The following is an 11227-nucleotide window of genomic DNA, read 5'->3' as shown; positions in this document are numbered from 1 at the left end:
TTTGTAGGGAACTAGGAGCTAAACTATCTTTCAAATTTCGTGCCTTCGTGAAGACTACTTGCGGTACACTGGATCCTGCTTCAACACATGTCTTCGGCGTTGGCGGGACATACATTAAAAAGAGAGAGGAACAATAGGACACTAGATTTAATCTCTGAGGAAGCTCTTGCGGAGCAATGCAGACTTTTTAAAGACCACAAAGTGATTTGTGTACTATTTGGAGGATTTCCTGGCCAAGATTTCGTTCTTCCTTCCCTGGACATTACCATCTTCCCCTGTGGACGGCCACCGCGGGTGGATTACCAGTGAAATAGGGAGTGCTGTCTTTCCTCCATTGCCTGACCCTGGGTGGTCTCATCGCCTGTTTACACAGCTTACTTGTGAGTTTATTACTTTTATACCGAATCTGTTATAAAGCAACCTGCACTATTTTTGTGTCTTCTCTATTTTCCATATGTGGTGATCTCCTCTCTTTGTCCCTCCACACCTACTCATCTGGCTCTGACGGACGTCGTCATGACAGTGTATACAGGAGTTGGTTACTCTACATCAGCAGTGCGCAAACTGGGGGGCGCGCCCCCGTGGGGGGGGGGTGCAAGATTGTTTTGGGGGGCCAGGCAGTGGTCTGCGATTTTGCAAGGAGCAGAGAAAAAGCAGTGTTTAGCTGCAATTTCTCTTTCATCCATTCAGTGGCACTGTGCTACACATCTCATGCAGCAACTCGTTTGACTTGCTGCTTGCAGTGTGATGAGATGAGAGATTGTGAGTGTGTGACAGTGTGTGACAGTGTGTGACAGTGTGTGACAGTGTGTGACATGGAGAGGGGGGAGGGAGGGTGATTGTGTGACAGTGTGACATGGAGAGGGGGAGGGAGGGTGACAGTGTGACATGGAGAGGGGGGAGGGAGGGGGAGTGTGTGACAGTGTGACATGGAGAGGGGGAGGGTGAGTGTGTGACAGTGTGACATGGAGAGGGAGAGGGAGGGGGAGTGTGTGACGGTGTGAAATGGGGAGGGAGGAGGGAAGGTGAGTGTGTGAGTGTGACATGGAGAGGGGGAGGGAGGGGGAGTGTGTGACAGTGTGACATGGAGAGCGGGGAGGGTGTGACATGGAGAGGAGGGAGGGTGTGTGTGACAGTGTGACATGGACGGGGGGAGGGTGAGTGTTTGACAGTGTGACATGGAGAGGGGGTAGGGAGGATGACAGTGTGACATGGAGAGGGGGGAGGGAGGGTGACAGTGTGTCATAGAGAGGGGGAAGAGAGGGTGAAAGTATGTTATGGAGGGGGAGGGTGAAAGAGAGACATGGGGGTGAGAGACATATAGGGGGAAGGGGAGAGAAAGACACTGGAGGGAAGGGAGAGATACACACTGGCTGGAGGTGAGAGGGACACTGGGGGAGGGAGAGTAAGAGAGAAACTGGGGGAGGGAGAGAGACACTAGGGGGAGGGAGAGAGACACTAGGGGGCGGGAGAGAGACACTAGGGGGAGAGAAAGAGAGAGAGACACACTGGGGGAACTGGGGGGAGGGAAAGGGAGAGTGGGAGGAGGGAGAGGCACTGAGGGGGAGTGAGATACTGGGAGAGGGAGAGACTGGGGGAGAGGTGTGAGACTGTGGAAGAGGGGAGAGGGGTCCTGGTGTGGTGGGGAAAGAGAGAGATTAATAATACAGCATAAATGGGGACGCTATTAGTTAAATATCCCCCCCTCCCCCAGCTAAACAGAGGGATGAAGGTCAGGCAGAGATAGCAGAATTTAGGGGCTTGGAGGAGGATGAGTTTTGGGGGGCTGATGGTTATTCTTTGGGTCAGGGGGGGTCACTTGGGAGTATTGATCAGCAGGGAAGATCCATAAGTACCCCCCTTGAGTTTGGTTATGGGGATCGCTGATCCCTGGGTAACATTTAAAACGGAAATAAATAATAGATAATACTGGTATGTAGGAGTGGATGACCCTGGGGAAAGCAAATGGGAGAAGGAAAAAAGGGAGGGGAAGGGAAAAAAGGGGTGGAGGAGAGGGAAGTGAGGTAGCAAAGAGGTGGATGAATGCCCCCTCAAATGGACTGCCTTTGTGCACCAGAAACATATTACAAGATGCCAGCAATAAAAAAACAGTGATCCAATACTAGTATACTGCCTGCACGCATGCCTGCAGCCCAAGCGATTTGTGAACTTGCGTGGCGGGAGCGTGGCGGACACATCACAAAGGTGGTTTGCCCTCATTGGCTGAACCAATCATGTGATTTTGATTTCATCAGGCAGGGGGGCCTGAGAAATTTCATGGATAAAAAGGGGGGCTCTGCATAAAAATGTTGCTCATCCCTGTACAGGACACTTAAATGTATACTTCATAGTTTGATAGCATTAAGGATGCCCATCTGCTACCAGTTTAGAGATTTTTTTTTTTGATTTTTTTAAACAGAACATGTTTTTGAAAATGTTTTCATTTGTGCAATATATTTTCTAAATAGAAAATAATATTATATTATTTACAAGATATCTGTCCATCTCTTCTCTCTCTAAAGTAACAAACAGCACTATCTTCAGTTTTATGTCAGTAGATGGCACTGAACTATCATTATTGTTAAAATACTGTAGGTGTATTAACCTAGCTCATGAGAGCATGTACAGTACTATTGTACATGCTAGTTTTATTGTAATATAATACTTATTGAAAAACAATGTTTGGAAACTGTCAAAACTGAAATGTGAGACACTGCAAAGAATACTAATAATTTGCAGAATGTGTCATTGATTTCTTAAACAAAAGTTTGTAGACTAAAAATGTTAAGTATGCTGCAGTTCTATTAACAGTCTTTGCTGGCAAACATCAACCTGTATTTGCAAAAGCAGTGAGACACCAATAGTACATGGAGATAATACTAGAAAACTTCTAAAGACTAAACCAAGTTGGCGCAGAAAGGAAAACGCAGATAAGATAATTGTACAGGCGTAAAAAAACTTAAATGCATGCTTGCTAATGCAAGAAGCCTGACAGATAAAATGGGGGCACTTGAATTAATAGCTGCAAGGGAGCAGTGTGATAGGCATTACATTGTCATAGGCATTACTGAAACATGGTGGGATGAAACTCATGACTGGGCAGTTAATTTAGAGGGTTATTCCCTTTTTCGGAAGGATCGAGCAAATTGAAGAGGAGGTGGAGTATGCTTATATGTTAAACTGATCTAAAGCCTATAATAAGGGAAGGTGTTTACGAAGGGAATTATGAAAATGTAGAGACTTTGTGGATAGAAATTAGCAGTGGAGGTATAAAGCAAATGTTTGTAGGGATATGATATAAACCACCAAATCTCGGTGAGATTGAGGAAGCTAAAATACTTTTGCAAATGGAGAAGGCATCAAAACTGGGTCATTTGTGCATAATGGGTGATTTTAATTATCCAGACATAGACTGGGGCAATGAGATTAGCATTACAACAAAAGGAAACAGGTTTTTGGGGGTGCTTAAAGACAATTATATGACCCAAATTATTGAGGAACCAACCAGGAGAGGAGCAATATTAGATTTAGTAATATAAAACAATGTAGAAGTAATAACAAATATTCAAGTCCTGGAACATTTGGGTAACAGTGATCATAACATGGTCTCATTTGAAATAAATGAGCAAAAAAAACAGATTTCTTGGGTTCAACAAAGACCTTAAACTTTAGAAAAGCAGATTTTAATAAACTGAGGGCTAATCTACAAGTAATACATTGAGATGATGTTTTTGCAGGGAAAATGTAGAAGATAAATGGGCAGTCTTTAAAACATTGTTAGAAAAGCACACTTATCAGTGTATACCCTTGAGTAATAAGTATAAAATAAATAAGTCAAAACCAATGTGGCTAAATAAACAGGCAGGGGAGGAAATGGACAAGAAGAGGAAGGCATTTAGATTCTTTAAGTCAGAAGGGACAGAGGCATCATATCAGAATTATAAGCAATGTAACAAAAATTGCAAAAGGGCAATCAAATTAGCAAAAATGGATAATGAAAAAAGGATTGCAATAGAAAGTAAGATCAACTCTAAAATGTTATTTAAGTACCTTAATAACAAAAAAATGAGAAAATAATATATAGGACCCTTTCAGTGTGAGATGGGCAGGCAGATTATTGGAGATAAGGAAAAAGCAGAGGTATTAAACAAATGCTTTGCCTCTATGTTTACCAGGGAAGAATGAATTTCAATAGTAGTGCCGCAGGAGGAAGCCACAACCTCCATATTAATGAACAATTGGTTAACTGAGGAAGAAGTTCATAAGCGGTTTGAAAAAATTAAAGTAAATAAGGCACCTGGCCCTGATGGTATACATCCAAGAGTTCTTAAGGAGTTAAATTCAGTAATAGCTAAACCATTATATTTAATATTCAAGGACTCCATTTCCACAGGCACAGTACCACAAAATTGGCGTAAAGCAGATGTGGTGCCTATATTTAAAAAGGGAGCTAGATCACAGCCGGGGAATTAGAGACCTGTAAGCCTGATTTCAATAGTGGGGAAACTACTTGAAGGTTTAATATAGGATAATATTCAGGAATACCTAATGGAAAACAAAATCATTAGTAATAGTCAGCATGGATTTATGAAGGATAGATCTTGCCAAACTAACCTTATTTGTTTCTTTGAGGAGGTAAGTAGGAATTTAGACCAGGGTAATGCAGTTGATATTGTCTACTTAGATTTTGCAAAAGCTTTTGATACGGTTCACACACAAGAGATTTGTGTACAAAATAAAGCAAATTGGACTCAATAATAATGTATGCACCTGGATTGAAAATTGGTTGAAGGATAGACAACGGAGGGTTGTCATAAATGTAACTTTTTGAGGTAGGGCTTTAGTCGTGAGAGGAGTACCTCAGGGATCGGTACTGGGACCCCTGCTTTTTAACTTGTTTATTAATGACCTTGAGGTTGGGATAGAGAGCAAAGTCTCCATCTTTGCTGATGATACTAACTTGTGTAAGGTAGTAGAATCAGAGCAGGATGTAATTTCTCTTCAGAAGGACTTGGAGAGGCTGGAAATGTGGGCAGGTAAATGGCAGATGAGGTTTAATACAGATAAATGTAAGGTTATGCATTTGGGATGCAAGAATAAACTGGCAACTTACACATTAAATGGGGATAAATTGGGGGAATCCGTGATGGAGAAGGATTTAGAAGTGCTTGTAGACAGCAGGCTTAGCAATACTGCCCAAAGTCATGCAGTAGCTGCAAAGGCAAACAAGATTTTATCTTGCATTAAACGGGCAATGGATGGAAGGGAAGTAAACATAATTATGCCCCTTTACAAAGCATTAGTAAAACCATACCTTGAGTATGGAGTACAATTTTGGGCACCACTCCTTAGAAAATACATTCTGGAACTAGAGAGAGTGCAGAGAAGAGCCACCAAATTAATAAAGGGGATGGACAATCTATTTTATGAAGAGAGGCTAGCTAAATTAGATTTATTTACATTAGAAAAGAGGCGTCTAAGAGGGGATATGATAACTATATACAAATATATTCGGGGACAGTACAAGGAGCTTTCAAATGAACTATTCATCCCAAGGGCAGTACAAATGACTCAGGGGCATCCCTTTAGGTTGGAGGAAAAGAGATTTCACCAGCAACAAAGGAAAGGGTTCTTTACAGTAAGGGCAGTTAAAATGTGGAATTCATTACCCATGGAGACTGTGATGGCAGATACAATAGATTTGTTCAAAAAAAGGTTGGCCATCTTTTTAGATGGGAAATGTATACAGGGATGTACCAAATAAGTAAACATGGGAAGGATGTTGATCCAGGGAATAATCTGATTGCCAATTCTTGGAGTCAGGAATAAATTTATTTTCACCCTTATGAGATATCATTGGATGATATGACACTGGGGTTTTGTTTGCCTTCCTCTGGATCAATAAGGAAGTATAGATATAGGATAACGTATCTGTTGTCTAAATTTAGCATAGGTTGAACATGATGGACGTACGTCTTTTTTCAACCTCATCTACTATGTAACTATGTAATATTATAAATAGTATTGTCAAATATGCAAATATTTGTGAGACAGACTCCTGAAACTAGATTGCAATTCGACACAATAAAATGTTTCATAATATTCATTCATAATGAAAAGGAATGCACTTTCCAGTCGGTATGAAGGAGATATGGTAGGATGAATTTGTGGAAATCCTGTGACTACTCCCGGGATTTAAGGAGGGTAGAAGCAGAAATACTAGTAGCAAGGACAGAAGGTCAGGTGAAGAAGGGAAGGACCTGCCAAAAACCTTTTGGTAACTGGTTAAAGGGTTTTGCAATTTTAGCCATTGTGATAGGGAAGAAGGCACGGGAGAAATGCTTGTCCCATTTCAAGTAAATTGATAAGATATAGGAGGCTTATAAGGCATTCAGAGGCTTGGAATGGTGGTCTTAAGCTGAACAGTTTCATGATAAGCTGACCATGCGCAAGCAGGTGATTGTGGATCATAATGACATGGACCTCTGGTTGGAAGTATAATACCGCAGTGTCCATCCCCTTTTCTCAGGCAGGCCGGAAGTCAGTTATATACCGGGCAGCCAGCTGCAGGTCCGAGAGCTGTCTGTTGGCTGTACAATGACAGCCAGTGCAAGTGGGGTCCAGCATTATAAATTTAGACATGAGTGCTTGCTATGAGGAGGGGAGCATGCAGTGTTTAGATGCTGTAGGAGATCCCAGTCCCTTGACCCTCAGGGGCCAGGAGGCGAAGTCAGGGCAAAGAGCAGAAACGCCAGGGATTGTAGAGGCAATACTGCCATGCTAAACTGGTACCCTTATAGGGGACCTGCAGAGGTGTTGTGTGAGGGTTTTTCTCGAATGTTCAGAATCTCAATTTAAGGGCAGAGTATCGTTCATTTGTTGGGTAGCCATTTTCATGGATTTTACTGCAGTATTGTGTTTACCCTTCTCTCTTTGCAATGGAAGAAATACACAAGACATTATAATATTGGTAGTGTAGGACCTACGAAAATGGGTTTACCGTGACGTGGTTGTAGGCTTAAAATATTGAACTAAATGACCCATATTTATGATGAAAGAATATACATAAGTCTATACATAAGTCTGTACATTAAATACATATAGATAATGTACTAAATAATTTGTGATATTGGATGTAACTATGGGGATTTTTTGTTGTTTGTTGTACCTGTAAGAGATATGTGCAGAGGTATGCAATGGAGATTGTTTTAGGGTGAAATTATATCTTGGCTTTATTGAGCCTATGCCTTTATCCAGGCAAAACATACAAAAACAACAAAATAACAAACCCCTATCGCTTTGTAAGGGCTAACATATTTCCTCATACCCTATCTGCAGGACTGGAGGGATATTCCAATTACCAGCCTATCACTCCAAAGTCTCAGGAAGAACCTTAAGCAGGTGACCCTCCATGTCAGTCTCTGGCAGGTTCCTGGGTCCTCTGTGTCCAGGAAATATAGGTGTCTGGATGTCTTCATCTCAGCACAGCCTTTGTGCTCAAGACAGTGTCTGTGTGCAGGCTTCTCTGCTCTCCTTCTGTCAGGCCAAATGTGAACTAAGGAATCTCTCTTCTGTTTCTCTCAGGCTTTTCTCTGAGTCAGCCAGGTGGAGTCTGGTTGATTGCCTGTGTGCAATTACCCAGCACACTGCTAGATTTAGAGGCAGTGTCCCTCAAACAGTGATAAGTCCCTGTTACATACCTCCCCTGTTTGTGGGAAGCTCGGGCTTACCAAGGCCAAAGCCCATCCTTCCACTCTCGCTTGAGATATCCCTGCGGCTCGAATGAGAGTTGTAGAATGAGAACCCTTAGTCCTCCATTAAATATTTTAATTAAATGTGGGCATATTTTCAAGTTTTGTTTATTGCCAATAAGATAACAATGATCATAGCGGTGGTGGCTGGAGATAGACAACAAAACACTGATTCTCACATGTCAATCAGCAGCATTAACTCAGCATATATAAATTGTGGGGGAGAAAAAGAGAGAGAGAGAAAAAGAGAGAGAGAAAGAGAGAGAAAAAGAGAGAGAGAGAAAGAAATAGAGAGAAAGAGAGAGAGAGAAAAAGAGAGAGAGAGAGAGAGAAAGAGAGAGAGAGAGAGATATTAGCCGAACGTAATAAACAAATACTCAATACCATTCTGTGGCTAACGAAATGCTTTTATTTGTGCGAGCTTTCGAGTTACACTGATCTCTTCTTCGGATGATGTTACAATGGATAAATCAAGAAAAGTTTTACTTTAAAACAGCCTGGAATGTTATCTGTGGATGAAACCTATCCCTCCCTAGGTTTCATCCACAGATACAGTCCAGGCCGTTTTAAAGTAAAAAAATCTTGCTTTACCCGTTGTAACATCGCGCGAAGAAGAGATTAGTGTATCTCGAAAGCTCGCACAAATAAAAGCATTTTATTAGCCACAGAACGGTGTTGAGTATTTGTTTTTGAATATATATATATATTTATGTCAAAAGGAGTGCTACTGAACGTGGCCAAATGTATACAACAAAAGACATAAAAGCCCAATGCTATATCCAATGTGACAAAATATATAGTAAATTGTATATAGTTAAATACTTCAATAATCAGTGTTCGACAAACCTATACATTTGCTCGCCCCGGGCGAGTGGATTTAACCCCCGGGCGAGTAAATATTGGCCCAAGCAGTACACGTTTGGTACTACGTGGCGAGTAGATTTTTTTGTGTGGCGAGTAGATTTTTTGGTGATTTGTCAACCACTGTCAATAATAATATTCTCACGAGCAAGGGTCATTTAGTTAAACCCTTTTGCCAAATTGTTATAAGCCTGCAAGCCGTGCCAAGGCATAACCAAATTTGCAGGTCCTTACAGTAAACTGTGAAACTTCTCTTTTACTATTATATATATATATATATATATATTTATATATGTATATATATATATATATATATAAAAGTATACATTACCGCATAGCAGCAAAAAGGGAGACAGCACTCAGGTGAATGAAAATAAATGTATTAAATACAGCACATAACTCCAACGTTTCGATCCCACAGGGGGATCTTCCTCAGGGTGGTGCAACAGACACAGGACAGTGAGTGACTTATATACCCCAACACCCAAGTGACATAAACATCTCCACATCATCAGAAAGCATCATCATCGGGCGACAAAACAGCTGTGCATAATACAATTTAATTAGATCATGCTCCAACTCCATGTCTGTACTCCTATTGGGGAATCCAAGTCACATGATCAAACCCAAGCTGTCAGTGTGATTGCATGTAAACAAACTGATGCTGCATCAGCAGGCCCGGTTGTCAAGGCAACCACATGTGTGCTCAACTCTTTAAAGGCAGCAGACACCAGTGGTTGTCATGTGTACTGCACGTGTACAGATACACCACTGCAAATGTGTATGTGCTGTAGCAGTGATGAATTTACTTCTAAACAGCACCTAAGAATAACAGATACTGGCATGCGTATATCAGTAGAATCCTATGACAGATGGAACCCGCTGTAATCCCAGTCGGGTAACCCATAATAAACCTGTCGGCGTCACATGCTGCATGGATATACATAGGTTGCTAGTTAACCCCTAGTATACCAGTACTGCTGAAGGCACAAAGTGCGATCAAATAAAGGAACATGCAGTCTGTAGAACTACATAAATATACAATATACGGACCTGCAAACATGTGGAATAAAGAACACCCAATACACAGTGAGGGTAAAGTGAAGAGAACCGGGAGGGGAAAATAAAATCAATGGAAGAAGCTGAACGACAAGAATATACAAGCTGTAGTAAAATATACTGTATAATAAATGCATTTTAAACTAATCATTTTGAACTACGCTGATCCATGTACACATACAGTTGATGTTGAACAGTAATAATTACAAAAAATTACAAAAAACAACCCAAGTTCATGTCTTCATTCAGACCTTTGTGGGCCATAGAATCCAGTCTGTGAATCATCCTCACCTCAAGCTGGAGCAAAAGCCTGTGTCTATTTCCTCCCCTGGTAGGAGTATGGGCTTGTACAACGGGCATACAACGAAAGGTGGCTAAGCCTTTATGAGGTAATCCCCCACATTCCGACCCCCCCGATAGCAAAAGAGGGGTGGGGACTCAAAATGGTTTCCGATACGTTTATCATTCGCCAAAATATGCCTGTTTTGCTTTGTACTGTGTTGTATCTGGCTTGAGGCAGTACTATATGTTGTTACTATGTGAAACCGATCATTTTCCTTGGTTGTCACTGTAGGTTTCAGTAGATCACCCCTTGTTGGTAAACATGCTTTGGCTAATGCTTGATCAATTTCTGTCCGATCGTAGCCCCTCTCTCTGAAGCGATCTGCATTTTCTGTAAAGCTGCTTCAACATGCGTAGGATCGCTTGTAATTCTCCGTACCCGGAGCATTTGTGAAAAGGGGTGTCCCCTCTTGAGAGTGGGAGGGTGATGACTCAGAGCGTCTAAGAGAGTATTCTTATCTGTGTCCTTGGTATGTATTCTAGTACACAATACATTATTTTCCTTATATACCACGGTATCCAGGAACACTATATTAGTGGCACTGTACTGGTACGTGAAGCGTATGTTTGATGGTATAAGATTCACATAATGAATAAATTCCAACAGATCATGTTCGCCCCCACCCCACAGGAGGAACACATCATCGATGAACCTAGCATAATATAAAATAGACTCAGCGTGTGGAGCATCATGTAGAAGGTGTGTCTGCTCATATGTGTCCATATAGATATTCGCATAAGATGGGGCCATATTAGACCCCATAGCAGTTCCCATGAGCTGGAGATAGTACGTCCGTTCGAATCTGAAGTCATTCTTATGTAATATAAGATCTATGAGAGTCATAAGGAACTGTGATGGAGGACCATCTCCTCGGCCGGTACTGTGTAGATGGCTCCTGACAGCTTCCATCCCCTCCTGGTGGGGGATGTTAGTGTACAAGCTTGACATGTCAAGTGACACAAGCAAGACATCTGTTAAATCCAATGATAGTGCTGACAGTTTAGTTATGAAGTCCGTAGTATCTTTAATATATGATGACATCTGTAGGACCATAGGCACACTGGCACATTTTGGCAAATGATAAACGTATCGGAAAACATTTTGAGTCCCCACCCCTCTTTTGCTATCGGCGGGGTCGGAATGTGGGGGATTACCTCATAAAGGCGGACCCAGTGGATAAATATGCAGCGAAAACGACCTGGCTCACAAAGGC

Source organism: Ascaphus truei, chromosome 2 (assembly GCF_040206685.1).
Source record: "Ascaphus truei isolate aAscTru1 chromosome 2, aAscTru1.hap1, whole genome shotgun sequence".
NCBI classification, from domain to species: Eukaryota; Metazoa; Chordata; class Amphibia; order Anura; family Ascaphidae; genus Ascaphus; species Ascaphus truei.
This window is presented reverse-complemented; position numbering follows the sequence as displayed.